Raw genomic sequence first — 11,403 nt, 5'->3', positions numbered from 1 at the left:
TTTGCGTTTTCGAGGAGGGGGAGTGTTTGGTAAGCCGGAGGATAATTCTTCACCTCAGCTGGTCCGGATCTGACGTTGATTCTCATGTTTCTGTCGTTTCAAAAGAAAGTGAGGATCTAAATAAGCCAAGGGGTGTGAAAACCTTACTTTCCGGGTTACTCGCTGAAGTTTCTGTCTTGGCAAAGGTTCTGAGTCGGAGGAAATAATAGTTACCTCTTCTTCAATTGTTTGGCTGGCTCCCTATGTCATCCTGATAATAGTCAGTGTCAATAAGATGGTTGAAAAACAAGCCAAGACAGTCAAGGGCTACCTCCGAGTCAGAGGTGTCATCCAGCTTAAGCAGATCAGAGGCGCTTGGTTTCTTCTTCTTCTTGGTGGTCTTCTTGACGGTTTTTCTGGCGGCTTTCTTGGCAGCCTTGGCCTTCTTGGCAGCTTCATGATCATATGCCTTTTTCCACAAATCATACTCAGCCTGTAGAAGTTATCAAAGGTTGAGTAAAATGCTTGAATAATGAGGTAAAGGTAAATAAGTTTAAAGACTCACATCCGGTGGCGGGTTAAGCTTGCAAAAAGGGGCCAGACCCATCTTTATGCAATCTTTTGGATCTTTATTCAGAAGGGACTTAACCATTTCATTTACTGCCTCATCAGCTAATGGTGCAGAGCTGTGGCATAGTGGATCCTTTACATCTCCAGTGTAAGTGCACATTAAGCCGGAGCGGCGACTTAAAGGGATGATCCGCCAAGAAACCCATCACCTAACTAGGTCAACACCAGTTAAACCATTCCCTAGCAGAGCTGTAACCTTTGCGATGGTAGGAGCAATTTTTGCCTGTTCAGCGGTGGTAAGCTTCTCAGGAAGATTGCGCTTTGAGTCCAGGCGCTCGACATAGTAACCCAATAGTGGATTCTCGTTAGCCGGAGAGGTATCTTTGCAGAAAAACCACGTTTGATTCCAATCCTTCGGGTGACTCGGCAGGAGTGCATAAGGGAAAATGGCATCTCTTCTACGTTGAATTAATATTCCGCCAAGTTCCAAACTGGGTCCGTTGGTGAATTCATTTTGGCGGTCCAAATAGAAATACTCTCTAAAGAGATCAATGCTGGGCTCCTCTTGAAGATATACTTCACAGAACACTTGAAATTTACAAATGTTCGACACGGAATTGGGTCCGATGTCTTGAAGATTGTAACACCCCGGATATGACTTTCCCAATTTGTACTCCAACTCTTGCCGTTTCCGGCGTTAAGTTATTTTATTTTCTCGGGTTTGGGTTTTTGTCTCCGTGTGTTGTTGCTGTTGTCATGCATCTCATATCATGTCATCATGTGCATTGCATTTGCATACGTGTTCATCTCATGCATTCGAGCATTTTCCCCGTTGTCCGTTTTGCATTCCGGCACTTCGTTCTCCTCCGGTGGTCATTTCTACCTTTCTTTCGTGTGTGGGGATTAAACATTTCCGGATTGGACCGAGACTTGCCAAGCAGCCTTGGTTTACTACCGGTAGACCGCCTGTCAAGTTTCGTACCATTTGGACTTCGTTTGATACTCCAACGATTAACCGAGGGACCGAAAAGGCCTCGTGTGTGTTGCAGCCCAACATCCCTCCAATTTGGCCCAAAACCCACCAAAACCTGCTCCATCATCTAGAGCGTTCGATCACGATCGTGTGGCCAAAAACCGCACCTCATTTGGACTCTCCTAGCTCCCTCTATGCCTATAAATAGATCCCCTTCCAAAATCTCGGGTCTCCTCTTCCCCGAAACCCTAAAACTCCCAACTCCACGCCGGACAACGTCCGTCCCCGGCCGGACAAACTGCCGTCGCCACCCGCGCCAATCCGCGTGCGCCACGTGGCCCCGGCCACCACCGCCGCCGCCGGCCCGTCCCGGCCCAGGGTGGGCCCTCTCCACTCGCGCCACCGGGCCGCGCCCCGCCTCCCGCGTGCTGCCCGCGCTCGCTCGACCCCGCTGCCCGGCGAGCTCCGCCGCCGTCCGCCTCCTTCCCCGGCCGAGCCGGCGAGCTCGAGCCGCCGTCCCGCGCTGGCGAGCGCGCCGCCCCACCGCCAACCGCCTCCGTCCGGCCGGCCTCCCCCTCCTCTTCTTGGCAAGTCTGGCGACGTCTCCGGCGAGCTCCAAGAAATCCGGCCATCCTCGTAAAACGTGCCAGATCTGAGATCTAAAATCTCGAGGGTTGACTTTTTGCCCGAAACCCTAGCTCATATGCTCCTGTTCATCGCATCGTAACTCCTCATCCGTAACTCCGTTTTGGGCATATAGCATATCAAAATGTTCGTCTCAGAGAGTACATCATTTCATTCCATTGCATCATTTTCATTTGAGTTCATATTGATGCCCGAAATGCTGTTAGAAGAGTGCTACTTGAGATAATTGTCAGATCTGCTACTTCATTTAGATATTTGTCATTTTTGCCATGATTATTGTGTGCATGATATGCCAATGAGCTCTACATATGTTTTGTTAAGGGTTTTGCCATCTTTCCAGAGGTGCAACCCATGTATTTTTGTGATGTGTGTGGTGACTAGCACAAGCTTGCCAAGTGAGGCACTTGGTAATGCTGATTTCAGGGACTTGGCATTTCCACTAAGTCCTTGATCTGTTTATCTCATATGTCCATATGTTCATGTTGTTTCCTAGTGATCCGTGCCTCTTTTGAGGATGATCAGTAAGGATGTTTTGTTAATCTTGTAGTTCTCTATCCATCCATGTCTTTGTTTGCAATTATGGAGCACCCTAGCTTGAGTCAATCGAGCTCTACTTTTGCTACTTCGTAAATCTGGGCAGATTGTCTACTTGTTAGCGATTTTGCTGAGGATGTTGTAGTTGATCCGTGCATGCTATACTATTGTTCTTGCCATGTCTAGCTTGCATTTTGTGTATTCTTGATGGGTGTATGATTAGTTGGTCATGACTTGCTCCGTAGTGAGTGCATCGAGCTCGTAAACATGCCTACTTGATATCTGTTTCAGCATGCTCCAGTTTCACTAAGTCTGTGATCTGATTATGTTTTTGCCATGTTCACATGCTTGCAATTGTATTTTCTGATCCCTTTTGGCTCAAGTTCACTAAGGGAATTTCGTTAAGATCTTTGAGTAGCTCCATGCCATGCTTTACTTTGCCATGTTCAGGTCCAGTAGCATGTAGTTTTGTTGCTCCGAAGAGTGCTATCTGATCTAAAATTCCAGACAAGTGTTAATTTCACTAAGTCTGAAATCTGTTTGCCATATGCATTTTTGCCATGCTTGTTTGAACCTGTTAATGGATGAATTGGCCGTAGCTCAGTGCTAGAATTTTGTTAAGAATCATGAATGCTTCTCTGCCATGTATTTTGTTGTCATGTTTGTGTGCTGTAGCTTGTTCATCTCTTTGCATTTAGATGGCTACTTGCTGTAAATCGCAGACCGGTGTCATATTTGAATTGCTTGCCATTTCCAAACCGTAACTCCGATTCCGGCGTTCTTTATATCGTTTTCAAGCGATTTCATCTCATCTTTCCATTGGAACACTTGGATTCCCAAGTTGAGGCCAGGTTCATGCATCCCTTGTCAAATCTTGCATATGCATCCCGCATCGCATCCCGCATAGCATACCATCCTTGCATCATATTGTTTGATCCTTGCACGTGGTTGATTGTGTCCTTGTTGCTTGTTTGTCTTGTTTGGGTAGAGGCGAGAGACGAGTTCGCTAACGAGGAGCCCTTTGATCTTGCTTTCAAGGATCCAGTCAACTCTGACAACTTTGCAGGCAAGATGATCATACCCTCGAAATCACTACTATCTTTGCTTTGCTAGATGCTCGCTATTTTGCTATGCCAATGCTACGATGCCTACCACTTGCTTTCAAGCCTCCCAAATTGCCATGTCAAACCTCTAACCCACCATGTCCTAGAAAACCGTTGATTGGCTATGTTACCGCTTTGCTCAGCCCCTCTTATAGCGTTGCTAGTTGCAGGTGAAGATTGGAGGCCGTTCCTTGTTGGAACATTTATTTACTTGTTGGGATATCACTATATTGCCATGTTATCTTAATGCATCTATATACTTGGTAAAGGGTGGAAGGCTCGGCCTCTCGCCTAGTGTTTTGTTCCACTCTTGCCGCCCTAGTTTCCGTCATATCGGTGTTATGTTCCCGGATTTTTGCGTTCCTTACGCGGTTGGGTTATAATGGGAACCCCTTGATAGTTCGCCTTGATTAAAGCTTTTCCAGCAATGCCCAACCTTGGTTTTACCATTTGCCACCTAGCCTCTTTTTCCCTTGGGTTTCCAGAGCCCGAGGGTCATCTTATTTAAACCCCCCCGGGCCAGTGCTCCTCTGAGTGTTGGTCCAAACTAGAGTCCTGTGCAGCGCCCCCTCGGGGAAACTCGAGGTTTGGTTTTAGTTGTATGGAGCGCTCATCTGAGTGTGCCCTAAGAACGAGATATGTGCAACTCCTATCGGGATTTTTCGGCACATTCGGGCGGTGTTGCTGGATTAGTTTTAACCCGTCGAAGTGTCTTGAAGAACCGAGGTACCGAGTCTGATCGGAACATCTCGGGAGGAGGTCTATTCCTTCGTTGACCGTGAGAGCTTGTCATGGGCTAAGTTGGGACTCCCCTGCAGGGATTTGAACTTTCGAAAGTCATGCCCGCGGTTATGGGCAGATGGGAATTTGTTAATGTCCGGTTGTAGATAACTTGAACCTTAACTTAATTAAAATGAATCAACTGAGTGTGTTACCGTGATGGCCTCTTCTCGGCGGAGTCCGGGAAGTGGACATGGTGTTGGAGTAATGTTTGCGTAGGTTGCTCTCTAGTTTCTCGCTCGCGCTTTGCCTCCTCTTCTCGCTCTCTTTTGCGAACAGGATAGCCACCATATTTGCTAGTCGCTTGCTGCAGCTCCACATATTTACCTTGCCATACCTATAAGCTTAAATAGTCTTGATCGCGAGGGTGCGAGATTGCTGAGTCCCTGTGGCTCATAGATTACTATTACACCAGATGCAGGGCCTGATGATTCCGCTCCAGGTGACGCGCTTGAGCTCAAGTGGGAGTTCGACGAAGACTCTCAACGATACTATGTTTCCTTTCCTGATGATCAGTAGTGGTGCCCTATTGGGGGTGATCGGGACCGTGTCGCATGTTGGGTTATCTTTTATTTTGGCGCCATAGTCGGGCCATGAGTGTTTGGATGATGTAATGTTATTTATGTACTTGATTGACGTGGCGAGTGTAAGCCAACTATGTTATCTCCCCTTTTATTATCTATATTACATGGGATGTTGTGAAGATTGCCTAACTTGCGACATATGCCTTCAATGCGATTATGCCTCTAAGTCGTGCCTCGACACGTGGGAGATATAGTCGCATCGAGGGTGTTACAAAGATGGAGTTGGAAGAAGTGCAGAACATCCCGGAAAAATTTAGAGCCGGGCGGTGAAAAGCCCTGGTTCATGTGATCCGTGAATACAATGACTTCGCCATCCTTTGGCTGAGGTCTTTCCTGGCCCGGTTCAGGGACGCGGTAATGCATAACACTCTTTGCGGGCAAGTTCCCGAATTTGACAAAGTCTTTGAATGTGCCCTCAGTGACGATGGAGGGGACCCAATTGCATGTATAGACTGTCTTTGGCGGCATGGTGAAAGAAGGAAAACCTAAAAGGAGGAAGTAATTTGCCGGTTCAAATCAGTTAGTGAAAACACAAGTTAATGGTTGCAGTATACGTTCAGAATGGCGGCTTAAGTGAGGACTAACGACATATGGTTGATTATAAGCCGGACATGTAAGCCGCCATGACATATACATGTATTCAAAATCGGAGAAAGAACAAAATTCTACGAAGTGTTGGACAAACAGGGTTCACAGATTAAAGCTATAAGTTCGGATCTACAACTGTTCAGAAAAAGGTAATAAATTCTAAACCTACAGAGGCGGCAGCAGAAAAGTGGAGGTGCCCCAGAGGAGATCTGTCGTGATGAGGATATGTTCTAATATAAAAAACGAGTGCTAAAACTGTTACCGCACATGACCTATGTTATTTTCAGATTAAACCTACACAATCTAGAAAGGAGAAAAGGGAAGAAACGGTGATGAACACCGACGAACACTGAAACCCTAAGAATGTATCTGTTATGGGGAAAAAGAGACTTACTGATGCCGATGAGATAGCGGAGGAGCACCGCAGTGTTCTGGTCTGATTCAGGGTGATGCAGCGGCCGGAGTTGAGGCAGAAGACGAAGGTCGATGGTGGTGGAACTCGTGCGGGCTGGTGCGTCGCGAGGAAGAAGAAGACGAGAAGGAGAAGAGAGGAGAATGAGAAATGGACGGTTTGACCCTATTTATAGGGGAAAGAGCAGACCAGCGGGCGCGAAAAACAAGGAGGCCAAATGATGATTATCCAATCGATTGAACAGCTCGATTTTCGGAAGGTCATTAAAGATAAAGATCCGTTAAAGATACGTTATGTCATGTGCGAAGTTAATGGCAGTTGACGTCATGGCGGGTTGCCAAATTTTTTGAAGATGACGTCATGGCGGGTTACAATGTTTTACAGCTGATGAAGAAGGATCTGTCTAAGTGTCGAAGATTTTTTTTTGACTGTACACAGTAGGGCAAAACCCCACTGCAATTTTTATTAATTAAAAAGAAAAAAACAAAAATGTTCCACTGTACAAAAGGCTTTAGATAAGCCAGAAAAAAAAGAAAAAAGAAAAGAGACAAAACTAGGGAGGAAAACTAGAGTCTAGAATTACAGCACAAGATTGTCAAGCCAAGAACAGTAGTATCCAGCATAACTCTTCTTAATTCTAAATCTTAGAAGATTGAGCTCCTCCAGGAAAATAGCTTTCCACCTCTGGATGCTAGGTTGAACTGCTTGGAAGATCAAATTGTTCCTTGAGATCCAGATAGCCCAAGAAGCAAGGATGATTATTTCCATGAAAAAAGGTACATGTAGCTTCTGTTTGAGATCAAGAAAAGCTTCCAGAATTGAAACATTTGCCTGTCTTGAAGGGCAAATCAAGTCCCAACATTGAGCTGCAAAAGGACAGGTCCATAAAAGATGCTGAAGAGTTTCTTCCTGTGGACAATTGTTGACAGCACAGTTGTAGTTGGCTAAATGAAAAGTTTTCCTTCTCAAAAGATTTCTAGTATTGAGCCTGTCATGAAGCAATCTCCAAAAAAACACCTTGTGCTTTGGCTGACAAGAGCTATTCCAGATCCAGTTGAACTGTTGTGGCACAATTTTAACTCCCATCATAACTTTATAGGCCTTAGCAACCGAGGAGTGTTCATTTCCCCAAATGTAACTCCAAGTGTTAGTGCAATCTAGTGTATCAGAAGCCCTTAAATCAATACAAATGTCCACCATAGCCTCAAATTCCTGGAAAGCTTGCACAATCAGGGGTAGATGGAATAGATCCTCTAAGTATTCTGCTTGGAGAATGGTGTGGATAGTAGCATCTTTGTTCTTGACGAAAGAGAATAAATGAGGGAACATGTCTTGCAAACAAGCAGAGTGCCACAGATCATTCCAAAAGAAGGCACTCTTGCCATCACCTATGTTGCATCTGGCCAAGGACTTATAGTTATCAATAAGCTTAAGGTTTGCCTTCCACCAAAATGATCCAATCCAGTTATTACCAGGCAGTGTATCATTGTTGTAATATGATTCCCAGATCAAGCTGACCCATGGGGTATTGTGTCTGTTATAGAACTTGTGCAGATTCTTAAGTAATAGGGCCTTATTCTGAATAAAGATATCCATGACACCCAAACCTGCTTGATTTTTGGGTCTACACACAGTGCTCCATGCCACCATGGCAGGTCTGTGGTCCTCCAGATCAGGACCTCTCCACAGGCAGTGTCTCAAATACTTTATGGCTTGGGTTTTGATGGTGACAGGCACATCAAGGCATCCCATGAGATAGATCAACAAAGAATTGAGGACAGATTTCACCAACAGCAATCTTCCAGCCATTGTCATAAAGGAGGACAAACCCACAAGCTTCTTTTGTAGTCTTGTGACAAGAGGAAAACATTGCTCAACAGTAGGCTTATGAAGTCCTAAGGGTGTTCCCATATTGGATTGGAAAATATTCCTTCTTGCAATGAAAAGTATTTATCAAAATCTCCATCTTCTCTTCTGACACATTTATTGGAATCATACTGGATTTATTGTAGTTTACTTTAAGTCCAGTGGCATCTGCAAAAGTATTGAGGAGGGCTTTAAGGCAATGTAGTTGCTTGGCATCTGCTTGTAGAATAACCAGGGTGTCATCAGCATACTGGACAATTGGAAAATTAGGGCAAGACTCCACTTGTAAGGGAGCAGATAACAATCCCATGTGCATTGCCTTGTTGAGAACCGACTGAAGAAGATCTGCAGCAAGCACAAACAGGAGGGGGGATAGAGGGTCCCCCTGCCTGACACCTCTAAGACAATAAAACTTTTTTCCAGGGACACCATTTAGCAAGATAGCAGATGAAGCAGAAGTGAAGAGCATTTTGATCCATGAAATCCATTTGTCCCCAAAACCTTTGGCCTTTAAAATATCCAACATTTCCTGGTGCTCAATTGTGTCAAAAGCCTTTTCAAAGTCTAGTTTAAGTACAATAATCTCATCTTTAGACTTCTGACATTGGTGTAGATATTCATATGCCCAACCCAAACAATCATGAATAGATCTCTCTTTAAGAAAACCATATTGATTGATATGAACCAACTTGAGAATCACTTTCTGCAACCTATTTGCCAGCAGCTTAGTGACAATCTTCAGACAACAGTTTAGTAAATAGATTGGTCTAAAATCAGTTGTTGTCAAGGGAGTACTCCCCTTTGGTATGAGGGTAATGTAAGAAGCATTTAAGCTCTCAAGAGAAATTTGCCTTGCATGAAAATCATATATGAATTTGAGCACATCTCCCTTAATAATGTCCCAGCAAGACTTGAGAAATTCATTGTTAAAACCATCAGGGCCTGGTGATTTGTCTGTTGGAAGATTTTTGACCACAGCATCAATTTCCTCTTCAGTAAAAGGCAATTCAAGTTTATGAAAGATATCTGAATGTTGTCTCTGCCCAAACAAGGAAGCCAGATCAAAATGCATTGAGGTTTTTTGAGATGTGCCCATTCTTTTTTTGTAAGTGTCCAAAAGAATTGCAGCTTTCCCAGCATGATCAGATATCTCAACTTGGTCATCATTTTGGAGTACAGCAATATGGTTATGCCTGTAATTAATTGAAGCTTTAGTGTGAAAAAACTTTGTGTTCTCATCTCCAAACTTCACCCCTTGATTTTCCCTCTTTGCTTCCAATAAATCTTTTGATTCCTCAATATAATAAGCATATGCTCTTTGAGAATAACCCTACAATTCCATTCATGAATGTCCAACTCTCTAAATTCTTCAAAGAGATCCCACAGGAATATGAACTCATTCAGCTTTGCAATTTGAGTTTTCAGACAAGATAAGGCTTTAGCCCATAGCTTCAAAGCTCTTCTTAAGTTTCTAAACTTAGCATTCAAGGTTTTGACAGCATCAAGATTACCAACTGGAATATTCCAAGCATTGGCAACTACCTGTTTAAAATCAGAATGTTGGAGCCAGTAGTTTGCAAACCTGAACACTTTTGCCTTTGGGATAGAAGTACCAAGTTTTATTACACAGGGCAGATGATCTAAAATAGGCTTTGCAAGAGGTAGCACAATTGTGTTTGGAAAAGTAGTCATCCAAGAAGCAGAAGTGAAAAACCAATCAAGTTTTACCAATAGAGGATCATGCTGCATGTTACTCCAACTAAACTGTCTGCCATGCAAAGGTAATTCAATTAAACCTTGATTACTGATAGCCTCATTAAACATAAGCATATCATTGACATCGCCCCCAGGTCGGTTCCTATCTGATGGTGCCCTCATAAGGTTGAAATCTCCCATTAGAATCCAGTCAACATCATGAGGCATGTGAATATTCAGGAACCAGTTAATAAACTCAATTTTGTCTTGTGGATCACATGGCCCATAAATATTAGAAATAATCCAAGACTGATTGGAGAGCAGACTAGTAAATTGTAATGAAAGAGAAAACCTATTTTGTGCAATGACTTCTCCAGAGAACTGAGAGCCATTTCAAGCCACAAGGAGACCCCTAGAAGCTCCAACAGAGGGCAGGAAGGCAAATTTATTAAGTCTGGAAGGGCAAATTTCTTTAAGTAAGCTGTGTCAAAAGTCTCTCTCTTAGTTTCTTGAAGACACAAAATGTTGCAGTCACTCTCATCAATTTTCTGCCTTAAGGCCAACCATTTGTCCTCAGAATTTATTCCTCTAATGTTCCAATTTAGAATATTCCAGCTTCTGTTTGTGTTATTCATGGAAACACATAATTATTTTGTACCAGAGGTCAAGTACCAGCACTTGATCTTCCACACATAAAAGAAAGTTGCACAAAACCCTGATCCACAGCACAACACATATCCAGTAGAGCAGCCAATCATACAGCAAAGAAGTAGTAATAGGATAGTACATCACCAGACATATAGAGTTCAAACAGTGCCAATATCCAAGTCTTACATCAATCAAAAGCAGCATCAAACTAGGTGGGGAACCACAAATACACACCCTCCACACAGTACTCAAAGTAAGGGTCATAAACATTATGAAGAATTGGAGGTATGTCCTTCTCCTTTGGCCAAGGGCACCTTGTCCAAAACATCCTCTTGCCTTCTCTTGGGCTTCTTGGCCAGCTTGTCCTCCAGCTCCCCCTCAGCAACCTTACAGAAAGAGGCAGTGAGGTTTTTAACAACTGATTTTTGTATGATGGGAGGGACAGCATTGCAAGGTAGACAATTATTATTAGAGCAGGAGTTTCTCTTGTAACCAGCATTGTCTTTCTTAATTCTATCACTTCTCCTTACCTCTGTTTCCACTAGTGGAGTCTTTCCATTTCTTCTCTTCCTCAAGTTATCTTGACCAAAAGGTTGCAACAGGGCCTGGGACTCCACATCCTGCATATTGGCAGCCACACCAATATTTTCTTTGTCCTTGACCTCATCCTCCATGGCTTGACAAATAGGTGCATGAGAGGTAGGACACTTGTCAGGTATATGAAACAGAAAGGCTTGATCCATATTTTACACAACAGTGAACAGTTCCCACATTCCAGATTTTAACATAGTAACAGTCCAGGCAAACTTATCAGGGGACAGAAGCAGCTGAACAATAAAGTTAAACCAACTTACAGGAATGTTGGTAGAGAAAGAGCTCCTGCTTTCCAATGATTGGTCCTTAAAGTGATGTTTCCACAGTAGCATGCCTTCTTCAGAAACAGAATGATCATTATTAGCAGTAGCAGCCATCTGAATACGTTTCAAACCAAGAAGAGAAGGTGCCATGCTAAAGTGTTCATTTATT

The sequence above is a fragment of the Triticum urartu genome, chromosome 7, assembly GCF_003073215.2.
Source record: "Triticum urartu cultivar G1812 chromosome 7, Tu2.1, whole genome shotgun sequence".
In the NCBI taxonomy this organism is placed as follows: Eukaryota; Viridiplantae; Streptophyta; class Magnoliopsida; order Poales; family Poaceae; genus Triticum; species Triticum urartu.
The sequence above is the reverse complement of the archived record's forward strand: the minus strand, read 5'-3'. Positions refer to the sequence as shown.